The sequence below is a fragment of the Stomoxys calcitrans genome, chromosome 4 (genome assembly GCF_963082655.1).
Source record: "Stomoxys calcitrans chromosome 4, idStoCalc2.1, whole genome shotgun sequence".
NCBI classification, from domain to species: Eukaryota; Metazoa; Arthropoda; class Insecta; order Diptera; family Muscidae; genus Stomoxys; species Stomoxys calcitrans.
Window position 1 is genome coordinate 37685600 of NC_081555.1, and position 24796 is coordinate 37710395.

Here is a 24796-nt window from a genome sequence, read left to right on the forward strand (position 1 = left end):
GGCCATCGTAGCGCTGACGCTGATCGCCAGGGTTCTAATCCTGACAAGACCATCAGAAACAAAATTATCAGCGGTGCTTTCCCCTACTAATGCTGGCAACATTTGAGAGTTACTATGCCATCGCCATGGGGGCCACCGTAGCGCAGAGGTTAGCATGTCCGCCTATGACGCTGAACTCCTGGGTTCGAATCTTGGCAAGACCATCAGAAAAAAAATGTTCAGCGGTGGTTTTTTCCTAATGCTCGCAACATTTGTAAGGTACTATGCCATGTAAAGACTTCTCTCCAAAGAGGTGTCGCACGCCATTCGGACTCGGTTATAAAAAGTAGGCCCCTTATCATTGAGCTTTAACTTGAATCAGATTGGACTAATTGATATGTGCGAAGTTTTCCCTTGTTCGTTAGTGGAAAGTGCAAACCAGATATATCGAAATATGGTTTGATCTGAACCAAACTGGCCAGGAACGATGAGGAGTCTTACACAATCCTAGGACATAAAACGGGAAATTGGTTGGTGGTTAGTTTAATGTACACCATGTTCAGGATGTGTAGGACTGTAATACATCTCATTGTACCAAAATTCAGCGAAATCGGTATATGTATTATATAACGATTTCGCTGAATTTTAGCCCGATCTTGATTATACTCGAAACGAACGTCGATGGGCCCAACACAACTCACTATGCTAAATTTCAGCGAAATCAATTTATAAATGCTCGCTTTAGGGGCTCAAGCTCATAAATCAGTAGATCGGTAATATGGTAGCTATATCCATATATAGACCGATCTTACCCATATTTGACAGGAAAGTTAAAGAGCCAAATACAGCTCACTGCGGCATATTTGAGCGAAATCGATTTATTAATGCGCGTTTTATGAGCTCAAGAACTTAAACCCCGAGATCGGTATATAGGCAGCTATATCCCAACAAAGTCCGATCTAAACCACACTCGATACGAACGTTGAGGGGCCTCACCCAAATCATTGTGCCACATTTCAATAAAATCGATTAATAAATGCACCTTTTATGGGCCAAAGACCCTAAATCTAAAGATCGGTATATATGGTAGCTATATCCCAACATGGCCCGATTATGACCATACTCGGTACATACATCGAGGGGCCTAACACAACTCACTGTGCCAAATATCAGCAAAATCGATTAATAAATGCGCATTTTATGGGCTCAAGAACTTAAATCGAGAAATCGGTATATATATGACAGTTTAGCAAGAAAAGCCTCCATCATCGGTCGGTGGCGGTGAGGAGTAATCGGTGCATGTAGTGGATGCATTTTCCTATTTTGCTCTGAACTTTCATCATTACGGGAGAATAGTCGCGGTGAATATATTGCAAGATGTTGTGCAAACATAGACAGCAGTGGCTTACAAGAGCCGTCGTCGTCATCCTCGTCGTCATACTATGTGACCCTTCCGACTTCTCTCATGCGGCAATATAAGCAACAGCAACAACCTAGGCCCAATATTGCCGGGAAATGTATCTTTCTTGCAAATGAATTGCAATGGTCTGCTAGGCAAGATCGACGAGATAAAAGATTTTATGAGTCGGAAGAACATATTGGTTGCATCGATCCATGAGCCACAGCTGACCAACAGCTGCAGCCTACACAGTTGTCACGAATCCAATGTGGTAAGTAAAAATCACTTAAGGAGTGTAGGTGGTGAATGTGACTTCGTGACAAACCATTCCGTGCAGTATAGACCCATCTCGCCTCCGCCTGGCTCTAGTAATCTCTACAAGAAATGTATGGACAAAGCAGTCAAGTACGGTACTTCCGAGATAGACCTATACAACGGGTTGGTTGTTGTGCCCCAGTTAATGGAAAAGTTTACAGGCCCAACATAAGTGGCCTACTGTCTGGCCATAATCGCCTGGTTTTAGAAGACTTTAATATGCAACACGTTTCATGACATTCTTGCCTAGGTAACGACCAGAGGTGCAAAGCATTGGCAGAGCAGATTGAAGGCCCTACTTTTGCAAGGTGAATGAGAATGCCCCCACTAAGATTACGAGGATGTGCAGCAGTTCGCCCGACATTTTCAATGCATTCCCTGATATCCTGAGTGACGTATCCTAGCAAGCCGTCATTTCTTAGGGATCGACCACCTTCTCATAATATTCACCATCGACCATTTGACTTCACAACCTCTGAACGCCGGACGTTTATCAATCAGAAGAAGGCTGATGGCGTCGGCTTCAGAGAGTACACCAATAGCCTTTTCAGTGAGCTGACATCCCGCCTCACATGTGATAGTGGGTGAGAGGAAACGTCATTAACGAGACATCATTAACGCAGCAGCCGCACGCTTTATACCATCCGGTAGCATACCCCAAGTGCGGACCAATTTCCCGGCGCAGGCAGCGGTACCTGCAGACGAGCATGATAAGATTCGTTGCACGGACCGCACTAACCCCAGAACCAGTAAGCAGAATCTGGAAATAAACAGGGTAGTCAACGAACATTAGCGGAATATGTGGTTGGAACACTTGAAGCATTGTATCTTAGGTACCTGTGAAGGCAAGCAGTAGTTTACTGTTAAGTTGCTCTCGAACCTTAGAAGAAGGAATGATCGTACCTTATTCATTTATGGTTGCATTAATGGACTAACCCGAACGGATGCGCCATCAAATTATTGAGCATACCGAGCGTGACAAGGCTAAGAGAAGAGCTATTCGTTGTATCCGTTGTCTCCGAGCCGTTGAACAGCTATCACAATTTACTATGGACTAAGTTACGAATGTCATCCGTAGCGCCAAGACATCCAAGGCGTTGGGCCCCAATAGAATCTCTATACTGATGCTGAAGTATCTGGATTTACCTGGAGTCAAATATACACTCTACCGTTGTTTGTAAGATAGGCAGAGAATTCACTCTACTGAAGCCTGAAAAGGACTGGAGTAAGGTGGAGTCGTACAGAACGATCTCCTTCTCCTTACCTGTAGCCAAGACGCTCGAGGGAATACTACTGCCGAGTCTCTCCCCAATGCCTTTCATTTGACCCATTTCATATTTTCCCAATAGGTATATGTACCCGCTTAGGGGTTTTTAGGTGGGTTCTCCACTCACTTAGTTAACCCCATATTTGTACTTTAGACAATGATCCAATACCTTATGGGCTGTTAACGCAGGGACCATCCAAATCGTTATCTTGTGGATACACAGAAGAAATAAAAATCGGTTTCAATTAAGAAATTTATTGATCCAATAAATTTTTAATTGAAACTGCTTCAATCACGAAAATGATTGTTCACTGTTTTTGAACAAGTAGTTGAAAAATTTTTTGTTATTTTCAATTAATTTTTTAATTGATCCAATTAAAAAAAAGGTCTACAATTTTCTACAAATTTTCAATACAACTTTTAATCGCAGATGCTGTGAATAGGTACCGGCAGAACGAGAAGGACATAGCCACATGCTGGCAATACCTTCTGGTGTGTTATCGCGGGGACCAACCAGATCATCATTTTGCGGATAGGTTTCCACCGCCCAGAAGCCTAAAGGTTGATCTTCATAATCTAGAGCGAGAGGTTCAGCGCTAGAAAGACGAACCTCTAGATCAAGGGGCGTAGCAAGCGAGTTTGGACAAATCCATGCAGACACGGTAGCAGATGCGGTAAATAGCTGCCAGGTGAATGTTGTTCTTGTAGAACGACCGCCACCCATTGAAGAAATTGACCTCTCCCGGCACACGAGAGTAGTTCTGGCTCAATTACGATCCGACAGATGCAGCCGCCCCAACTTCTACAGAGCAGGGATGTGAGACCCGCTTATGACCTGGGACCAAACGACACATTTCACCTGTTTGACTGCCCAGACAGACCCACTCGACTCAGACCTAGATCCCTTTAGACATACCCCTCCTAATTCGCAGAGTTCCTGGATCTGGATATTCAACAGAACCAAGCAGACGAAAGATAGAACACAACACGGGGGTACAAGAACAATAAAAGGTGGTTAATGGTAATACTTCGTTTTACCTACCCTGTATTAAAATAACTGATCGTATATTCTTATTTTTATGACCCACATTTTTGTATAATTTTCGTATTCTACTCCCAAGTACTTTTCATATAAATCCCATATTGCCCAGATCGGCCTACATGTCCGTTTGGGGTTGGTTGTTGTGGTGGAGCAGACCCACTGGGAATTGAACCCAAATTTTTATATAAATTTCGTTTTCTACTCTCAAGTACCTTTCGTATGAATCCCATACTGTCCTGATCGGCCCACATGTCCGTTTGGGGTTGCTTTTTGTGGTGGGGCAGGCTGAGTGGGTTTTGGGTAAGTTCCCCACGGTTATTTGACCACAAAATTGTTTACCAATGTTGTGTTTTTTGGTTACCATAAGGGGCATACACCATTTCGCTTAAATCGGTGAAAAAATCTCCGAGAACTGGCGTTTTTTGGGTTAGGGGGAGCGTCCGCCCCCATAGCGGATATCGCACTATTTTTACCTGTGGTCCAAATCTACCATCTGTGAAAATATCATGAAAATCGGTTCAGTCGCTTTTAAACCCACCATCATAGGATGAGGATATACTAATCTAGTCATTCCATTTGTAACACTTTGAAATATTCACCTAAGAACACATAAAGTTATATATCTTTATATATAGTCGATCTAGCCATATCCGTCCGTCCGACTGTCGACATCATGATAGCGTTTGAACGTGTAAAACTAGCCGCTTGAAAATTTTCACAGATACTAGCTATGGATGTATGTCGTTGGGGATTGCAAATGGGCCATATCGATCTAGATTTAGATATAGCTCCCATATAACCCGATCTCCCCGATTTGATTTCTTGAACCCTTACAAGCCGCAATTTTTGTCCAATTTGGCTTTTCTGTTATGACTTCTGATAACTGTGCAAAGTATGATCCAAATCGGCTTATAACTTGGTGTCGCTGCCATATAAACCGATCTTGAGCCTCTAGAGGGCGCAATTATTATCCGATTAAGCTGAAACGTTGCAGCAAGTGTCATTCATTTAGTCATTCCGTTTACAACACATCGAAATATCAATTTCCGACCCTACAAGGAATATATATTCCGGATCGTCCTAAAATTGTAAGACGATTTGACGATGGCCGTGTGTCTGTCCGGCTATCCGTCTGTCCGTCCGTATGTTGTAATCACACTATAGCTTTCAAAAATTGGGATATTGAGTTGAAATTTGGCACAGAAATGTCTTTTTGATGCACGCAGGTTAGGTTCTTCAACGGACCAAATAAAAAGCTTTATTTTTTACCCGATTTCGCTGAAATTTGAAACGGTGAGTTTTTTTAAGCCTCCCGATATCTGACTTTAGTACGATTCAGCTCGGAGTATATTTCGATATAGCTACCATATAGACCGATCTACCAATAAGGTGTCTGGAACCCATAAAAGCTACATTTATTTTACTTCTTTAGCCTCTAGAGGGCGTAATATTATCCGATTAGGCTGAAATTTTGTTCAACACTTCTCTTATGACCTTCTACATACGTGCCAAATATGGTCTGAATCGGTCTATAACCTGATATTGCTCCCATATAAACCGATCTGCCGATTTTACTTTTGAGCCTCTATAGGGCACAATACTTATCCGATTTGGCTGAAATCTTGAACATTGATTTCCAATATGGTCTCCAACATCTAAACTAAGTGAAGTTCAAATCGGCCCTGACCTGATGTAGCTCCAATAGCATGGGAATTTTTATCCATTATCTGTTTTTTGCCTATATAGAGATACTGGATAAAGAACTTGACAAATGCCATCCATGGTGGAGGTCAGGGACGTAGCCAAAGAGGGTGGGGGGAGGGACTTCAGGACCCGAGCCCGCTGTTACTTGTGATATGTCCTTATTTCCATTTTTTTTATTTTTCTTAATACCAAGCTTTATTTTAAAACTTACCCCCACACCACCCTAAGGTACATGTGTGTACAAGTAAAATCTCTGTTAGGTCATTTGAGATTAGTTTTATGGGAAATTTCGTAAATTGTTTAAATATTGAATTTATTTGGGCTTTTACTTTCAAGTACTTACATGCCACAATTGAGTACATATCGTACATACATACCGGAGTACATATGTTCATACATACTTAAATGTGTATGTATATTCACACTTGTATACCTTTTTTCGAATACTGGTGTTCAATTACAAAATTGCAAATGACCAAATTGGCACATTACAGCCCCAAAAAAAAAAAACTGGCCATAAAAGTAAATATAACAATTAATTTTCATTTGGCGTTTTTTTTTTTTTTTAAGAGCACTTTGTCTTTTAATTGATGGCCCAGTCTTCATTATTTGCCGCATAGTTTGTGATTAGCCCATTAATGATAGATAGTTCGTAAAGACACTTTGTTGGCGTATAATCCAACAACTGACTAGCTAACTCATCCATCCACCTATTCAGCTATACGGGCAACTGTATATGCCGCCTTGCTTCTCGTTTACATCATCAAAGTCCATCCATCCATCCATCCATCTATACATCAATACATCGATTGGTGCGTTAATTAAATTATAATTGTTGTGAATTAATTACTCGAAACGAATTTAGTCATTCGGTTTGTTTGACCAACGAATTACCAGTAGTGTCACCGCAATTGGGCAAATTAATTTGCCCAACTGAACTTAGCTAAACAAATAATAGAGGTCTCTTTTTAATTGCCATATGGGACAATCATAGGCAAAATTTGCTAAATTAATAGATATCACTTAGATATTGTAGTCAAGCAACAAGAGAACAAAGAGCCCTCTAGTATCTAATCTTGAACCAGCCAGGTCGCTTTAAAAGAGTTTCTGTTCTAGCCAAAGACAGCAAAGCCAAAGACCTTTTCAAATTTAGATTGACCTACATAATCTTGAAGCCTACATAGTCCGCAATTTGTAACCATCTGTTATTCGTTGCCCTTCGAATCTTATCGCTAGAGACATTAGAGTTCGCAAACTATAGATGGCACTATCGATATGTTATTTTTTGCCGAAATATCGATTGGTATTTTTCCTATCGATACTATCGGCAAAGTAAAACTTTTTGTAAATCTAAATAAAAATAACCAATCTGACACTGAATATATACTTTAAGATACATTTCACCTATAGAGGGCGCAATTTTTATCCAATTCGACTAACATTTTGTACAATGATTGCTCTCATGACTTCCAACCGACTATTAAATTTGGTTTTATTCGGTCTATGCATTGATATTGCTTCTATATTAATCGATCTACCGATTTTTATATCCACTACCATAGAATGGGGGTATACTTATCTAGTCATTCTATTTGTAACACCTTGAAATATTGATCTGTGACCTCGACATTCTAAGTCTAACTAGCCATGTCTGTCCGTCTGTCGAAATCATGATAGCGGTCAAAGGCGTAAAGCTAACCGATTGAAATTTTGCACAGATACTTCTAATTGATGTAGGTCGTTGGGGATTGCAAATGGATCATATCGGTTCAGATTTGGATATAGCCCCCATATAAACCGATCCCCGGTTTGACTTCTTGAGCCCCTGGAAGCCTCAATTTTCATCCGATTTAGCTGGAATTTGGAACAAAGAATTGAGTTATGGCTTTCAACATCCATTCCAAGTATGATCCTAATCGGTTAATAAAAAGGTATAGCCCCCTTATAAACCGATCCCCGGATTTGACTTCTTGAGCCCTTGGAAGCCTGAATTTTCATACGATTTGGCTGAAATTTGGAACAAAGACTTGTGGAATGACTTCCAACATCCTTACCAAGTATGATCCGAATAGGTCTACAAAAAGGTATAGCCCCCATATAAACCGATTCCCCGATTTGTCTTCTTGAGCCCCTAGAAGCCTCAATTTTCATCCGATTTGGCTGAAATTTAGAACAACGACTTGGTTTATGACTTCCAACATCTATGCCAAGTTTGATTCAAAACTGTCTATAAACAGATGTAGCCCCTTATAACCGATCCCCATATTTTATTTCTTGAGCCCTTAGAAGCCTGAATTTTCATCCGATTTGGCTGGAATTTGGCCCAAACACCCATCTTATGACTTACAACATCAGCATAGGCGGAGCGATGAGGACCACGCCCACTAGGGCACTGGAGACTATTCTATATATCCGACCCATTGACATACAGATTAAGTGTGAGGCAGCCACTGCGGCTATGAGACTAGGGCACTGGAGACTATTCTATATATCCGACCCATTGACATATAGATTAAGTGTGAGACAGCCACTGCGGCTATGAGACTTAATGGGAGAATGGATTGACGATGGGAGCAGCTCATACTATCAAGGTATAATCGAGGCGACGATAGGAAACCTGGAAAGAAGGAAAGAGTTTTTCGATCGGATACCCGAACCTTCAAGTCGAGTGCGAGGCACTGCTGCCATTGGCACAGTCTTGGATTGACGGAACCCTAGTATTGCCATCTGGAAGATCATGTTACACGGATGGATCAAAGCTAGAGGACAGAGTGGGCCTGGGGGTTTACATTGAGAACCCAGGGACTGAGATCTGTTTTAGAGTGCCTGACCATAATACGGTTCTGCAGGCGGAGATCCAGGCGATCACACAATGAGTGAAGTGGTGTGGTGCTAACGCGAGGAGGTCGAGTGTGAACATCTTTACCGAGAGTAAAATGACCATAAGGGCAATAACAACCAGGACGGTAAGGTCACGAACAGTCTTGCAGTGTAAGAAGTAGATTAACTCCTTTTCTGAGGATCGGAAAATCCGCACCGTTTGGGTGCTGGGCCATAACGAAGTAACGGAAAATGAAAGGCAGAAGATTTGGCGGTAAAGGACAGAGGACTGCTAGCAATAGACTTGGTTAACCCGAAGCCTTTTGGGTCGAAGCAATCCGAGTTAAGGGAGTGGGCGACGAATGCTCATGCTACATTGTGGAACGGCGAAACGGTCGGTAAGACGGCGAAAATCCTATGGGGGGATCCAGATCGTGAGAAGACGAGGCTATTACTCAAAGGAAGCAAGAAGGAGGTCAGTATAGCTATTGGTATCATAACGGGACACATAGGACTACGAGCTCACTTATGTAAAACCGGTGCGGCAAGTGATAGCATGTGTAGGGCATGCGGGGAAGATGATGAGACGTTGGAGCATTTCCTTTGTCACTGCCCAACTTTCGCGTCACTTAGGTGGAGACACAATACCAAACATGAACCAACTTAGGGGAATGATATTGAAAACAATTAGGGATTTTGTAAGTAGCACGGAATTCCTAACTTAAAATTTTCTTTTTAGAGGTTACTTTATAGTTTTTGGAGCGCATAACAAGCCGATTACTGGCTTAGGTGTATGTCCATTGTGGCATGGTGCGGTTTAATATCTGCACTCTCTTTTCCATCTAACCTAACCCAACAACATCAGTGCCAAGTTTTATCCCAAACGGTCAATATGGTGATATAGGCCCCCCAAAATACCGATAACTCGATATGTCTTCTTGAGATCAAAATAATTCAAATACAGTTAATAAGGGTACATTTTTAACGGAAGCCATGGTGGTGTGTACCCAAGATTCGACCCGGCCGAATTTGGCACGCGTTTACTTTTTACTTAAATAAAATATCGAAATATCGAAAACATGGAATGTTGCGATTATCGATAGTATGCCAGCTCTAAGAGACATGTGCACAGATTCCTAGTAGAGCTGGTAAACTATCGATAATCGAAATATTCGATATTTTCGACAGTTTTAATAATAAATATCGATAGTTTCGATACTATCGTTAATTTCCCATCACTTACATTTCAAACGAAAATGAGAATTAACAAGTAAAAGCGTGCTAAGTTCGGCCGGTCCGAATCTTATATACCCTCCACCATGGATCGCATTTGTCGGGTTCTTTTACTGGCATCTCTTCTTAGGCAAAAAAAAGGATATAAGAAAAGATTTGCTCTGCTATTAGAGCGATACCAAGATATGGTACGGTTTGGACCACAATTAAATTATATGTTGGAGACCTGTGTAAAATGTCAGCCAATTCGAATAAGAATTGCGCCCTTTGTGGGCTCAAGAAGCAAAATAGAGAGATCGATTTATATGGGAGCTGTATCGGGCTATATACCGATTCAGACCATAATAAACACGTATGTTAATGGTCATGAGAGAATCCGTCGTACAAAATTTCATTCAAATTGGATAAGAATTGCGCCCTCTAGAGGCTCAAGAAGTCAAGATCCTAGATCAGTTTATATGACAGCTATATAAGGTTATGGACCGATTTGAACCATACTTAGCACAGTTGTTGGATATCGCAACAAAACACGTCGTGCAAAATTTCATTCCAATCGGATAAGAATTGCGCACTCTAGAGGCTTAAGAATTCAAAACCCCAGATCGGTGTATATTACAGCTATATCAGGTTATGGACCGATTTGAACCATGCTTGGCACAGTTGTTGGATATAATAACAAAACACGTCGTGCAAAATTTCATCCCAATCGGATAAGAATTGCGCACTCTAGAGGCTCAAGAAGTCAAGACCCAAGATCGGTTTATATGGCAGCTATATCAAAACATGGACCGATGTGACCCATTTACAATACCAACCGACCTACACTAATAAGAAGTATTTGTGCAAAATTTCAAGTGGCTAGCTTTACTCCTTCGGAAGTTAGCGTGCTTTCGACAGACAGACGGACGGACATGGCTAGATCGACATAAAATTTCACGACGATCAAGAATATATATACTTTATGGGATCTCAGACGAATATTTCGAGTAGTTACAATCAGAATGACGAAATTAGTATACCCCACATCTTATGGTGGAGGGTATAAAAATCAGGATATCGTTTTATATAGAAGCAATGTCAATGCACAGACCATATAAAATCAAGGTGAATATAAAGCCAGTTGGAAGTCATGAGAGAAATCATTGCACAAAATTTTAGCCTAATCGGATGAAAATTGCGCCCTCTATAGGTGCAAAGTATCTTAAAGGATTCATTCAGAGTTGGAGTGCCTTTTTTTTTGTTTAGTTTTGCAAAAACAAAAAAACATCGGAAAAATATCAATCGATATTCAGCCAAAAAAATAAATATCGACAGTGCTATCGATATTGTGCCATCTCTAATTCCTAGTTACCCTGGAAGTTGTATGGTAGTTCACTATTTTTTATGCGAGTCTGCTCCGCAATTCAGAGTTTTGCGGGAAAAGAAATTATGCCAATCCTCATTGGCACATTATATCATAGCCAATCCACTGCTTCTTTTATGCAGGGACCTCCACTTAATACACACCAATGTGTTCGGGTGAACTTCTCGATATGGGCAGTCCTAGCTTTTTTATTATACCTTAAAGCCCACATGGCCATCTAAGCAGAAACCACCCGTTTATAAGTCTAAGGACCTTCTATTACCATTTTGTAGTTCTAATCGGTCCTATCAGGTATAGTGTTACCGTATTCTTTACCTGTGATATCAGGCACGGTACCAACGATTACATTTTGAACGAAGCTCCTGTAACCTAACAGTAGTAGTCGTAACAATTTTTACAGCCACAGCATCCGGGAGCATCAGCTGAAGCATTAAATTAAGTTCATCAAATGGTGAAGTTTGAAGGACATTAAAAATTTTGAACGACTTCTGTAAATAATAGAATTCAGATGTTTTTAGACTCTTTATACCTAATTTTAAAGTACTGGCTTACGGTATCTTTTTGTGTAGGCTTAGAAAAATTTGGTTGCAATGTAAATTTCGAACCTCCTGCTTAAAGAGGCGAGTTGCCAAGTAGTGCGAAAGTCGACAAATTCATCTGAACACACATCTAAAGTTTCGTGAGACACGTTTGACATTTCCGATATGCTACATTGGGTTGCTGCAACCCACTACCGATATCGCAGCTATTGGATCTTAAGTCTTATTCTAAGCTGGAATGCATAATGCATACGTGCTGTAGTATAAGAGCTACCAATTAGTACAATTTAAATTACAAGGCAAATTTTAAGCACTTTCAATTCTTTCAAATATTCCAGTTTATAGTTCTAAGAATTTTTTTATTTATAAACTAAGCAATTTGTTTCTTATCACAATAGTGTTATAATAAGCAGAAAAACAAACAACATGAATTTAAAGTTCAAATGAATTATGTATTCTTGGATTCGGTTTTCCCCTGCGGTTTCTATCAAATGCTTAGTGCTTCCAAAAGGTGTTTTATCTCACTTTGACATACTTGATTTCGTTTATGGCCCTGCATGATGGGATAGGCAGTAGCTAAAATTTTTATTTTCAAAAAACAAGAAAAAAATCCTTCATTGGGCCAGGTGCAACTTTGGATACCCATTACCATTGATATGGTTATAATTCTTTAAGATAAGTTAATATATCGGGAATATAAATATTTGCTTATGACCATTCCATTGAGAACAGGGGAACACTTCTCATATAGCAATGAGTGCTGTCTGATTCAAGTTTTAAGCTCAATGATAAGAATCTCCTTTTTAGCCAAGTTCGAACGAAGTGCCGTTGTGCGAAACCTCCTTAGGGAGAAGTTTTTTACATACCTCAAAAATATTATCAGCACTAGGAGGGGCAACCAGAGGTGAAAATTTGTTCTGATGTACTCGGACTTAAACCAACGCGTACAGCATCATAGGCGGATATGGTGAAGAGAGTACGAGAAAAGGTCTGAAGGGCATATACAACCCTCTCAACCCAAACTGTTGCTGAAATGGGATGACTTAGCATCATTGGAACTAAATTTAATTTTTTTCAGTACCTTTGGTACTAAATAGTACATTTGGTACTAAATAGTACCTTTGGTACTAAATAGTACCTTTAGTACTAAAAAGTACCTTTGGTTCTAAATAGTACCTTTAGTACTAAAAAGTACCTTTGGTACTAAATAGTAACTTTGGTACTATATAGTACCTTTGGTACTAAATAGTACCCTTGGTACTACATAGTACCATTGGTACTAAATAATACCTTTGGTACTAAATAGTACCTTTGGTACTAAATAATACCTTTGGTACTAAATAGTTCCTTTGGTACTAAATAGTACCTTTGGTACTATATAGTACCTTTGGTACTAAATAGTACCTTTGATACTAAATAGTACCTTTGGTACTAAATAGTACCTTTGGTACTAAACCGTACCTTTGGTACTAAATAGCACTAAATAGTACCAAAGATACTATTTAGTACCAAAGGTACTACTTAGTACCAAAGGCACTATTTAGTACCAAAGGTACTAAATAGTTCAAGCGTTCAATTACAAAATTGCAAATGACTAAATTCGCACTTTAAACAAGTAAAAGGGTGCAAAGTTTGGTCGGGCCGAATCTTATATACCCTCCACCATTAATCGCATTTGTCGAGCTCTTTCCACGATATCTCTTTTTTGGCAAACAAAGGTAAAAGAAAAGAATTGCTATGTTATTGGAACAATAACAAGTTATGGTTCATTTCGGACCATAATTGATGTAAAAATTGGAGACCATAGTAGAAGTCATTGTGTAAAATTTCAGCCAAATCTAGTAAGGGGGGTGGGCGACCTCCCATTACTTGGACCTAATGTTTTATGCCATATTTGTAATCTACTACCTAATACTTTTCATTTGAGTCCCATATTGACATGAACTTGAAAGATATCTGTTTAGAGGAGTTTCGGTGTTGGGTGGTGGGCCCCACTGGGTACTTGGACCCAAATTTTTATACCCTATTCTTTTTTTGTTCTCAAAAACCTTTCATTTGATACCCTTATTGTACCCATCGGACCATTTTCGGATATGGGTTGCGTTTTTGGGGTAAGGGGGAGGGTCCGCCTGCACCCGATATCTAAAAATTACATAGTCTATATTTCTTTCCAAACAAACGTACACAATCTATGAAAATTTTAAGAAAATCGGTTCAGCCATGCATTATGTAGTCATAATTGGTCTAATGGCGTTTTTGAGGGGTGGCATGACCCCCTATACTTCGATCTGTTTTTATATGACAGATTCGAAATCTACTCCCGAATGCCTTTCATTTAAGCCCTATATTGAAATGACCGTTCAATATATCTGTTTGAGGGAGTTCTGAGGTTGGGCCGACCTGATAGGTGCTTAGACTCAAATTTTAATAACATATTCGTATTCTACTCTCCAATACCTTTCATTTGATACCTATATTGTCCCAATCGGTCCACTTTTGATTTTGGGTTGTGTTTTTGGCATAAGTGGGAGGGTCCATCTCCCTTCCGCTATCGAAAAATTATATAACCTTCCAGACCAACCTACACAATATGCGAACATTTCGAGAAAATAGGTTTTGCCGTTTTTCAGTCTATACGGAACAAACAAACCGAGTCTCATATATCCGTGATTGACTAATATGCCCATTTTGGGCTTTTTTGAGGGGGTGGGGTGACCACCTATACCTCGACATGAATTTGTATGCCAGATGCGTTATCTACTCCTGCATTCTTTTCATTTGATACTCATATTGTCCCGATAAGGTCCACTTTTTATTTTGGGTGGTGTTTTTGGGGTAACGGTGGAGGGTCCGCCCCCTTCCGTTATCAATAAATTATAAAGCCTTTTTCCTAATTCTTGATCATATTTGTAAACTACTTCCGAATACCTTTCATTTAAGTCGCATATTGTCATGATAAACCTATTTTAAGGAATTTTGGGGCTGGGGCGGCACCCCAGGTACTTGGACCCAACTTTTATTATGAAAATCGAACTCTACTCTTGAATACCTTATTGCATATTGTCCCGATCGGTCCACTTTTATTTTTGGGTAGTACCTTTAAGGTAAGGGGAGGGTCCGCCCCCCTCCCGATATCAAAAAATTAGATGGCCTATGTTTCCTTTTAGATCAACCTACAGAATCTGTGAAAATTTCAAGGTAATCGGTTCAGCCGTTTTTGAGTCTATTCGGAACAAACAAACAAACACAAATTGAATTTTTTATATAAGATTACGCTTATATTCTATTTAAACTAAATATATTAAAAATTAATTGTTGTTTTATGTTAATTGGCCATAAGTCTACCCACTCCACATAACAAGTGATAATATCTCCCAAAATTTTTAAATTTCATAGCGGCATCCCTATCACGGCATATGATAATGAGTACATGCCTGTCATCGATAACCCTTTTGTTTGTGACCTGTAATCTGAAAGTTGACTTTTATATTTTAAACTCTCTTTCTCTCTCGTTGTCTTTTTTACACTCTATCTCTCTCTCTCTCTCTTTGGATATACTAAGCGAGAACAAGATTATCTCAAGGGATTTCCCGATGACATTTTTGATTGGAGAACAACAAAACACTTAGCTCAGGTTGTAGCCCATATACTTCGATACATACATACCTACAAACATACATACATACATACATACTTTTACAATTAGACACAGTAGGGTACCTGTGTTATTTAGTTGTATCTTTCGTTTTTTGAGTTTTTTTTACCATACCAAAAAAGAATTTCATGTTTGCGAAATCCGCATCCGTTGAATTTTCTGAAATTCTCCTCTTAAACATAATAAACACAATTTATTCTGCGCCACCACCAACAACATCATCATCATCATCATCGCCATCATCGGCAACAGCAACTGCGTTGAAATTCGTTTTTAAGTTGAGTGGGGCTGTGGAAGGATTGCTGTTATAGGCCAGATGGCGGTGGGGTGCTAAACACACACACAAAATATTTTGGCAAACACGACGTCACATTTTTTATTGGATGTCTTTTTTGGTTTTCGGTATCTTGGTCATCATCATTATTTGTGATTTTTAGCTTTTGTGTGTTTTCGTTTGGTTTTTTTTTTGTTTAATTTCATTTAAAAATGAAATTTTAAAATTTTTAACTTTGAAGCAATGTCATTTCATGCTCATTCCTGAACCGTTAAATACAAAGAATCCGCCAACACCATCAGCAAGCAATCACACTTTTTTCACCGTCGCCATTGCCATCAGCCAACGAGTAGTCATAAGCAGTGGCAGTATATTTGATTTTATTGTTATTATTTTGAAATTTTATTTATCACATCATCATCATCGTGATCAACCGCCAGCCATATCGTCAGTAGCACCACCATTGCCGCCGCCAGCCAACCAGCCAGCAACATCAACAGTGCGACGATCTTTGCAGCCGACACCGAGACCGCCACCGCTCATTGTATATGGCGATCATAGTCGTCATTTGAAAAGAACGCCAGCCAGCAGCCTCATCAAGAACATTGGGTGTCTTTTCGTCTTTGCTTGGCCAAGGAAAAGGAGGCGATGGTGGCTACGGTGGAGAAGGAGGAGGAGGAGGTGTAAGGCTGTGTAGTGTATTTTCAAAACGTTTTTCATTATTTTTTCTTTTGGGTGATTTTTCAAAACGAGCCAACGTATGAACCAACAAACAAACAAACCAACAGCCATACAGATGTGTGTACATATGTACATACATACGTACGCGCCAGTATACAAAGATTTGAATATTTCTGAAACCAAACCAAACCATAGCGAAAAAAAAAACTGGACACCACCACCAAATCTTTAAAAATAGAAATTCTCACATTTATTTGTTCATTGGCGGTGGAGTGGCGGGCGGGCAGCGGGCAGCGGGCAGCGGGCAGCGGGCGGACTCTTGGACATTCGGCGGCGTATTATTATATAGGACCGCCAGCCGACTGTCTACCACAGGAGAGAAGAAGGAGGATGAGGACGAGTGTGTGTGGGGCAGCTAGGCTGGCTATAGCTAGGCGCCCGGACTACCCATAACTAGACCGGACGAGTATGGTTTCATCCCACATGGTTATGGGTTACTAGAATTGCAACTACATTTCTTTTCACACAAATTAAGGGACTCATTGTCCATACATTTTGGCTTTATTTATTTTTCTTTTGTTTTTGATTGAAAAGGAAAAAACTTTTCTTAGGATTTTTGCGTTTTTTTTTTTTTTGTTTTTTTTTTACTTCTTGATGGTATACTCAATCAATTGTTCGTAGCCTTTCTTTCGTTGGTTTTCATGATTTTTCACATTTATCCGGCATAGGCAACACAGGCCCCCGTTTGAACACACGCACGCACTCAGAAACACACACACTCTGAGTATTGGGAAAGGCTTCTTTTTGCACTCCACGAGGATTTTGGGTCAATGGGGTGCGGGGGGGTGGAGAAGGAGGAGTAGGTTAAAGAAAATTAAACTCTCAATTAAAAGCATACATTTTTGGTTGTTCACTTGATTTTCATGCGAAGATTTTCTTTTTCTTCCAAAAATGGAGGTTTATAGACACTGTGCAGCCGTTGTGAATGGCTATGTGCCAAGAATTTCTTATTATTTTTAATTTTTTTCTGCTTTTTCAATTTTCGTTGGTTTTTTTGTGTTTTTTTTACGAAACTTTGGGCTATGATGTACAAGAATTTTGCGTTTTTTCGGGGCACACTACACAAATCCAAATGTGAGGTCAAATATTTGAAATTCAATAAGAGTAGAAAAGACCAAGCAAGACCAGAAGAGCACCACCACCATAGACGGCGCAGAAGAAGAAGAAGAAGAACACCGTAGCCAACAGTCAGCCAGCATGCAAGCAACCTACCAACAACCCACCAGCTCAACCAGCCAGCCAGACAGCCTACCACTCCTCAAACGGAGAGAGAAAGAGAGCCCCGAGTGAGCGTCGTCGTAGTTGTTGTTCAGTTGCTTGCTGTTTGCTGGAGCTATTGTTGTTTGGTGGTGGAGAATGGCAAACCGTATTCGATAACTCTTATTTTTGTATATATTTTATTTTTTGCGTACTTTTTTTTCCTTGCTTGTTGAACTGCCACCATCCATACGTTGAGGAGCTAAACTAAATTTTTTGTTTTTATTTTTCTTTCTTTGAATTCCCGTCACAATTTTTCGCACTGAGTTTTGGCGTAACTTCTTTTTTTCACTGTGGCCTTTTTTATTTAACTTTTTTTGTGTATTGTATTATTTTCTTCTATTTGTATTTTATTTATTTTGTGTTCATTTCTTGGTTTCGCGGAGCACTTTTGCTCTTTGTGAATTTCGACGAGAACTCTCGGGCCAAAGTGTTTTTTCTGTTGTCGTCGTCGTTCAGTAGTTTATTTCACTCTTCTTTACTATTACTTCTCCTATTTTTAGAATCTTTTTCGACACACAGCACAGAATGCTGCTCATCGTCGTCGCACACACACCGTACAACCGAAGAGATACGCGAAGACGGCGGCAGCTGCGACTCACTCAATGCAATCAGCTGATTTCAGCCACCACACACACAACAGTCGTGTTGTAGTACGTATGTACTTCAGCAACAGCAAATGAGCTAACAGCGAATAGCAGCTACCTACCAACACCATGAAAAGAATCGGCAAACACATTTGGTGGCTGCTTCTGTGCCAGCCAACAACATCATATTGCCCCCAGTGCGCAAGTGTTGTCCCCAACAGCATGAGGTAGCGGTAGTTATCGACTTGGCGAATGCACTTCTTGCATTTGATAAAAATGTCTAAAGGCAAATACATATTAAGAAGATTGAGGATTGGAATTTAACGTTTAAATTTTATAAAGAAAGCCTCAAGAAATGTTATGTTATGGCGCTTTTTAACATCGTAAACTACGACAAGTTCTATGAAGTTTTGCCAAAGAAACCATGGTGCTAAAGTCAAAACCGAACATACGGTTTTTAACGACAAACTCGATTTATATGGGACCAGGGTTGCCAAACTTGCCAATTTTTATCTTCAAAAAAGCGAAGTGCCGACTTTTGCCGATTTTCTAAATTTAAGAAATGTATTTTTCTTTTTAAATTTGTATACTCACTACCAAAGGTTGGCGGTATACTCATTTGGTCATTCCGTTCCAATTCATTGCGATCGTCGTAAAATTTTAAGACAACTTAGTGATATCCGTCCATCTACCTGTTGAAATTGCGCAGCAGGCTTTAAAAATGGAGATACTGAGCAGAAACTTGGCACAGATATTATGTCATATCTTTATTTATTTCCCATATTAATGGATTTTTATACCATCCACCATAGGATGGGGGATATATTAATTTCGTCATTCCGTTTCTAACATATAGAAATATTGATATGAGACCCAAGCAAGTAAAAGCGTACTAAGTTCGGTCGGGCCAAAATCTTGGGAACCCACCACCATGGATTCTGCTACAATATGGGAGCTATACCTAGTTATAGACCTATTTGAAACAGTTGTTGAGACGCATAACATAAAATATCAGCCAAAGCGGATACAAAACGCGGCTTATAGGGCTCAAGAAGTCAAATCGGGCGATCGGTTTATATGGGAGCTATATCAGGTGATAGACCTATTTGGACTGTACTTAGTACAGTTGTTGGGAGTCATAACAAAACACTATGTGCAAAATTTCAGCCAAATCGGATGGAAATTGAGGCTTCCAGAGGCTAAAGAAGTCAAATCGAGAGATCGGTTTATATGGGAGCTATATCCAAATCTGAACCAATATGACCCATTTGCAATACCCAATACCGACCTACATCGATCAAACGGCTAGTTTTGCGCGTTCGACCGCTATCGTTATTTCGACAGACGGACGGATTAGGCTCTTGAGTGTGTTGGGATTGTCAATGGGCTATATAGGTCCAAAGTTTTGATATAACTGCCATATACACCGATCTCGGATCTTGACTTCCTGAGCAATTCTCATCCGACAGGGCTGAAATTTTGCAAAAGTTATTTTTTTTTGACTTCGGACAACTGTGTACATGGTTCAAATCGGTTCATAACCACATATAGCTCCCATATAAGCCGATTTCAGATCTTGACTTCTTGAGCCGCTAGAGGGGGAGGCAATTATTTTCTAATAGGGCCGACATTTGCATGAAGTGTTTTAGTTTGACCATCAACAACTGGGTCAAGTACCGGTCCATTGCCTGATAAAGCACCCATCTAAACCAATCCCGGATCTTAACTTCTTCAGCCAGTAGATGGCACAATTATTATCCGATTTGGCTGAAATTTTGCATGAAGTGGTTTGTTTTGGCTTCCGACAACTGTGACAAGTATGGCCTAAATCGGTTCATTACCTTATAAAGCTGCCAAGTAATCTGATCTAGGATCTTGACTTCTTCAGCCTCTAGATCCAATATCGGATCTTAACTTCTTCAGCCGCTAGATGGCGCAATTATTATCCAATTTGGCTGAAATTTTGCATGAAGTGGTTTGTTTTGGCTTCCGACAACTGTGACAAGTATGGCCTAAATCTGTTCATTACCTTATAAAGCTCCCATGTAATCTGATCTAGGATCTTGATTTCTTCAGCCCCTAGATGGCGCAATTATTATCCGATTTGGCTGAAACTTTGCATGATGTTATTTATTTTGACCATCAACAGCTGTGCCATGTATTACCTAAATCTGTTCATTACCTGATATAGCTCCCACATAAACCGATTTCCGATCTTGACTTCTTGAGCCGCTAAAGGGCGTCATTATAACCCCATCTGACAGAGATTTTGCATGAAGTGATTTGTTTTGCTTCCAACAACTGTGCCAAGTATGGTCTTAGGCGGTTCACAACCTGATATAGCTCCCATATATACCGATCTATCGATTTTATTTCTTGAGCCACTATAAAGCGCCATTCTTATCCGATTTGGCCGAAATTTTGCACAATGAATTCCATCGGTTCAAAACTTAGCATAGCTCAAATAGCAATTCTTATCCATTATTCTGTGTTTGCCTATAAAGGGATATAAATGGGTTAGGTGTCACACGAACTGGTCTTACGATTGAACTTCTTAACCTGGTTTGGTTAAAGTTCTGCCAATATTAAGGCGTTTTTTTAGTAAAACCACGCGTTCCAAAAAATATTCCAAAATTGGAGTGCCTAAAATGCAGATTTTTTCTTTAAAAGTTGCTGATTTTTCATCAAACTAATATGGCAGCCCTGTACGGGACCAAAAAATTTGTCGTGAAAACCCTGCAGTGTGGAAATAATCTAAATTTCTGAATCCATTCACTTTTGCTTGATACGACCACTTTTTGCCTTGACTATTGCTCTGAGTTGGTCAAAAATAAGTTTCAAAAAGCCCAACCTCTTCCGCGTTTACCATTAGGATCATTTTCAAATGGCTCTTAGCTATAAAAGTTACTCAAATATTTCAAAATCATGAAAATTTACTTCCTTATCTATAAAAAGTTATCGGCTGCTATTGACCTATGACAACAATCGATATAGAGGTACGAAATATACCTATAACGGAGGCAATGATAAAAAAATTCCTCTATTATTATCGATCAGCAGATAAGATGCTACAAATTATTTTCCCTGTATATTAATCATATACTCACATTTGAAATGGCCAAGATAACAATAATGAGTATGTCCATTAGAGAGACACATGCTCAAATGTTAAATAAAGATAGGTAATAGATATTCTAAAGAGCATAAAGTCCAATATAATGTAAAAGAAACATTACATATTAAAAAACTTTGGTTCTTAACTCATTGATAATGAAACCAAGTCTGATTTGCGTTTATCGAATATTCTTGTTATCGATTTACTAGTGCTTGTTAAATTCTCATGCTCTTTAATGTGTAACGGTTATTTAACATTAATCTCTGCCAAGTACTTTTACTTTTTGTAAGTTTAGCCAATGTCCGCTGTGTGGTGCTGTGGTATGTATCTCTTTCTTATGATCAGCTGGCTGTGCATTTTATCGGCTATTTTCACAAAACTTTATGAATCCTTAAAATAGCTTTATTTGACAGTTTTACAAAGGAAATTTGCAAATTTGCACAAATTTTTACTGGAAGTCGTTCGCGTACTTTATTTGCGAGAAGAAGAGAGCAAATTTTGCCAGTTGAAAAATAGAGAACCTGCAAATTTCTGTAGGGACTTTTTTCCAGCAGAAATTTGCAACTTTGAACAGATGTTTTGAAAAGGTCAGCTGTTTTATGAAAAGCAGCCGTTACATGAAAATACAAAAGCTAACACCAAAATAGATAAAAAGGCAGAGGTAAGTAAAAAATAAAAATATTGTTTATTGGTAATTATTAAATTTGTTTCAATTTTATTTACTTTTTATGAGAATTCAAGGCAGCAGCCAGTGTTCAGGTACAGAAAATTCGCCAAATGAAGTGTAATTTTACCTCAAGTAAGTGCAAAATTTGCGGAATTATTTGGAAAATTTTGAAAAATTAAAACAATGTATTCCAGACACAAAGAAAAGAGCAATGATCGGTTTCTTAAGTGTTTTGATGGAATCATTCTCATCAGAGAGCTACGATAAAACCAAACCGTTTCTTTGCATTTGCATGGAAGATGCTGCCATGGGATTAAGTGGGTCTGCCTGGGCAGTTAAAAGTTACGCACAGTGGGATTGGAAGAAATTAGTGTGCCAATTGTGAACGGATACAGATAGCTTCAATAAAAACACTTTTTACGTTGCCGCCACATGACCAAATAGAAGGTCCTTTAGCCTAACATAAGTGGTCGCAGCAATTTTTCTAGCCAAAATATCCAGAAGCATTAGGAAGTTAGTCCAAGGTGCTGCCGACAAGGGACCTGAGAACATTGTTTCTGATTTTGTGTACGGTGATGGCATGTAAAGCAGTTGTAGTCCTATGCAACCTTCGAAATGCATGCTGATGCTCGGCGAATGGAAATTATCCAACGGGAGGAACGCAAGGAGTAATCCCTCATGCGTCTTGACTACTGATGAAAGAAGACAGATCTGTCTGTACAACTTCCCCTTGCTCGTGTCCTTTCCAGGTTTCATTAGCGGGATCACACTGCCCAACTTCCAAGACACGCTGAGGGCAGTTGTAAGGTACTCGATTTCAGGCTGATCCAGATTCTTCAGTATCAGTGTAGAGATTCTGTCTGGAACCAGCGCCTTGCGCGACTTAGGGCCACAAATGACATTCGTGGCTTCGTGAACGGTTGTTGTTATAGCAGTATGTTTTACACTAAAAGACTCCATCGGGCCAATGAAAAACTCCATTGGGCCAATACGGTACATAGAACCGGCTGCCATGTGATTTCACGGTAATTTATGATCGCTGTCCAGCGGGGCACGGAGATCACGGATACGACGAATTGCTCCCCTTGCAGCCTTATCACTCTCGGGTCAATAAAAAGATGTTTATCTAAGGAAAATACCTCACAAGTATCGCCAGCATTTTTTTTATTTTAAAACAATTCTTTTCCTAAACAAGCAAATAAAAAACCAACCAAAACAAAAATCAGCTGTTGTTCTGCAATTTTTCACTGGAAGTCAGTTATGGAATCGGACATAAATTGCGGCTTGTAAGGGCTGAAAAAGTCAAATCGGAAGATCGATGTATATGAGAGCTATATCAGGTTATACACCGATTTGTACTAGGCACAGTTGTTGGAAGTTATAACAAAATACAATGTGCAAACTATCAGCCAAATCAGATGAAAAATAAGGCTTCCAGGGGCATAAGAAGTCAGATCGGTAGATCGGTTTATATGGGAGCTATATCCAAATCTGTACCGATAAGGCCCATTTTCAATCCCCATCGATCTACATCAATAGTAAGTATGTGCAAAATTTAAAGCAGCTAGCTTTACGCGTTCGACCGCTATCGTGATTTCGACAGACGGACGGACGAACATGGTTAGATCGACTCAAAATTTGGAGACGATCAATAATATATATTTATGGGGTGTTAGATCAATATTTCGAGGTGTTACAAACGGAATGACTAGATTAGTGCACCCCCACCCTATGGCGGTGGGTATAAAAAGACGTTAAAAAGACCCTTTTTACTTTACTTTTTTGCTTGAATTGGCTATGACAGAACATTTGTCTCATAAGCCGAACTGAGAACTGCTTTCCAAGCGCCTTGATCTTCTACGCTCCTTCTAAAATCTTTGACGCCAAGTTTCGAGATACCTTTCACCTCTTGATCATTCCATCGGACTTTTGGTCGTACCGGTTTGCGCGTACCATAGTTATCGCCATCAATAGACTCTTACGCTGGAGTTTTCTTCATTCATTCTGACACCATAACCTTGCCAACGCAATCTTTGTATTTCGATACGTTTAACTATGCTAACGTCGTCATACAGTTTTTTGATAAAATAGTAAAAAAACAATCCAAAAATCTAAGTTATTACTTTTTTACTGTGTCTTCATACAAAACTTTACTCTTTTTAAAAATTTTTGTTACATTTTTTTCTGGTAAACAGTTGGCATCACTGCACTTAAAAATATCTATAATATGTCCCGTTAAGTTTTCATTTAAGGTTTTTAGTGCGTATGAGTAATACGAAAATATATATAAAACAATACATTGGGGCGTATGAGTGATACTTGATTGATCAGTCGGCTTCTTGAATTTACAAGCAAAGCCAATCAGTTTTTCGTTTTTCTACCCACCACCATAGAATGGGGTATACTAATCTAGTCATTCCTCGAAATATTGATCTAGGACCCCAAAAGATATATATATTCTTAATCATCTCGACGCGCTGAGTGGAACTAGCCATGTCCGTCCTTCCGTCTGTCGAAATCACGATTGCGGTAGGCAAAAGCGTAAAGCTTGCCGCTTGAAATTTTGCACGGATACTTACTATGGATGTAGGTCGTTGGGGATTGCAAATGGGTCATATCGGTTCAGATTTGGATATAGCTCCCATAAAAACCGATCTCCCGTTTTGACTTCTTGAGCCCCTAGAAGCCTCAATTTTCATCCGATTTGGCTGAAATTTGGCACAAAGTGTTCTGTTATGACTTCCAATAAGTGTGCAAGTAGAGTACAAATCGGGTAGGAACCGGATATGGCCCCCATAAAAACCGATCTTCCGATTTGACTTCTTTAGCCCCAACAAGC

General features: G+C 39.5%; 1 protein-coding gene across 1 annotated transcript in view; it reads right to left on the reverse strand.

The window, feature by feature from the left end:
* The window catches only part of LOC106083560 (calcium/calmodulin-dependent protein kinase type II alpha chain), a gene marked incomplete at its 3' end in the record, with an annotated part of 76350 nt that extends 58126 nt beyond the window's left edge, over positions 1-18224 (reverse strand). Inside the window, 1 exon segment of the mRNA XM_013246654.2 lies at positions 17744-18224.
* Between the last annotated feature and the right edge of the window lie 6572 nt (positions 18225-24796).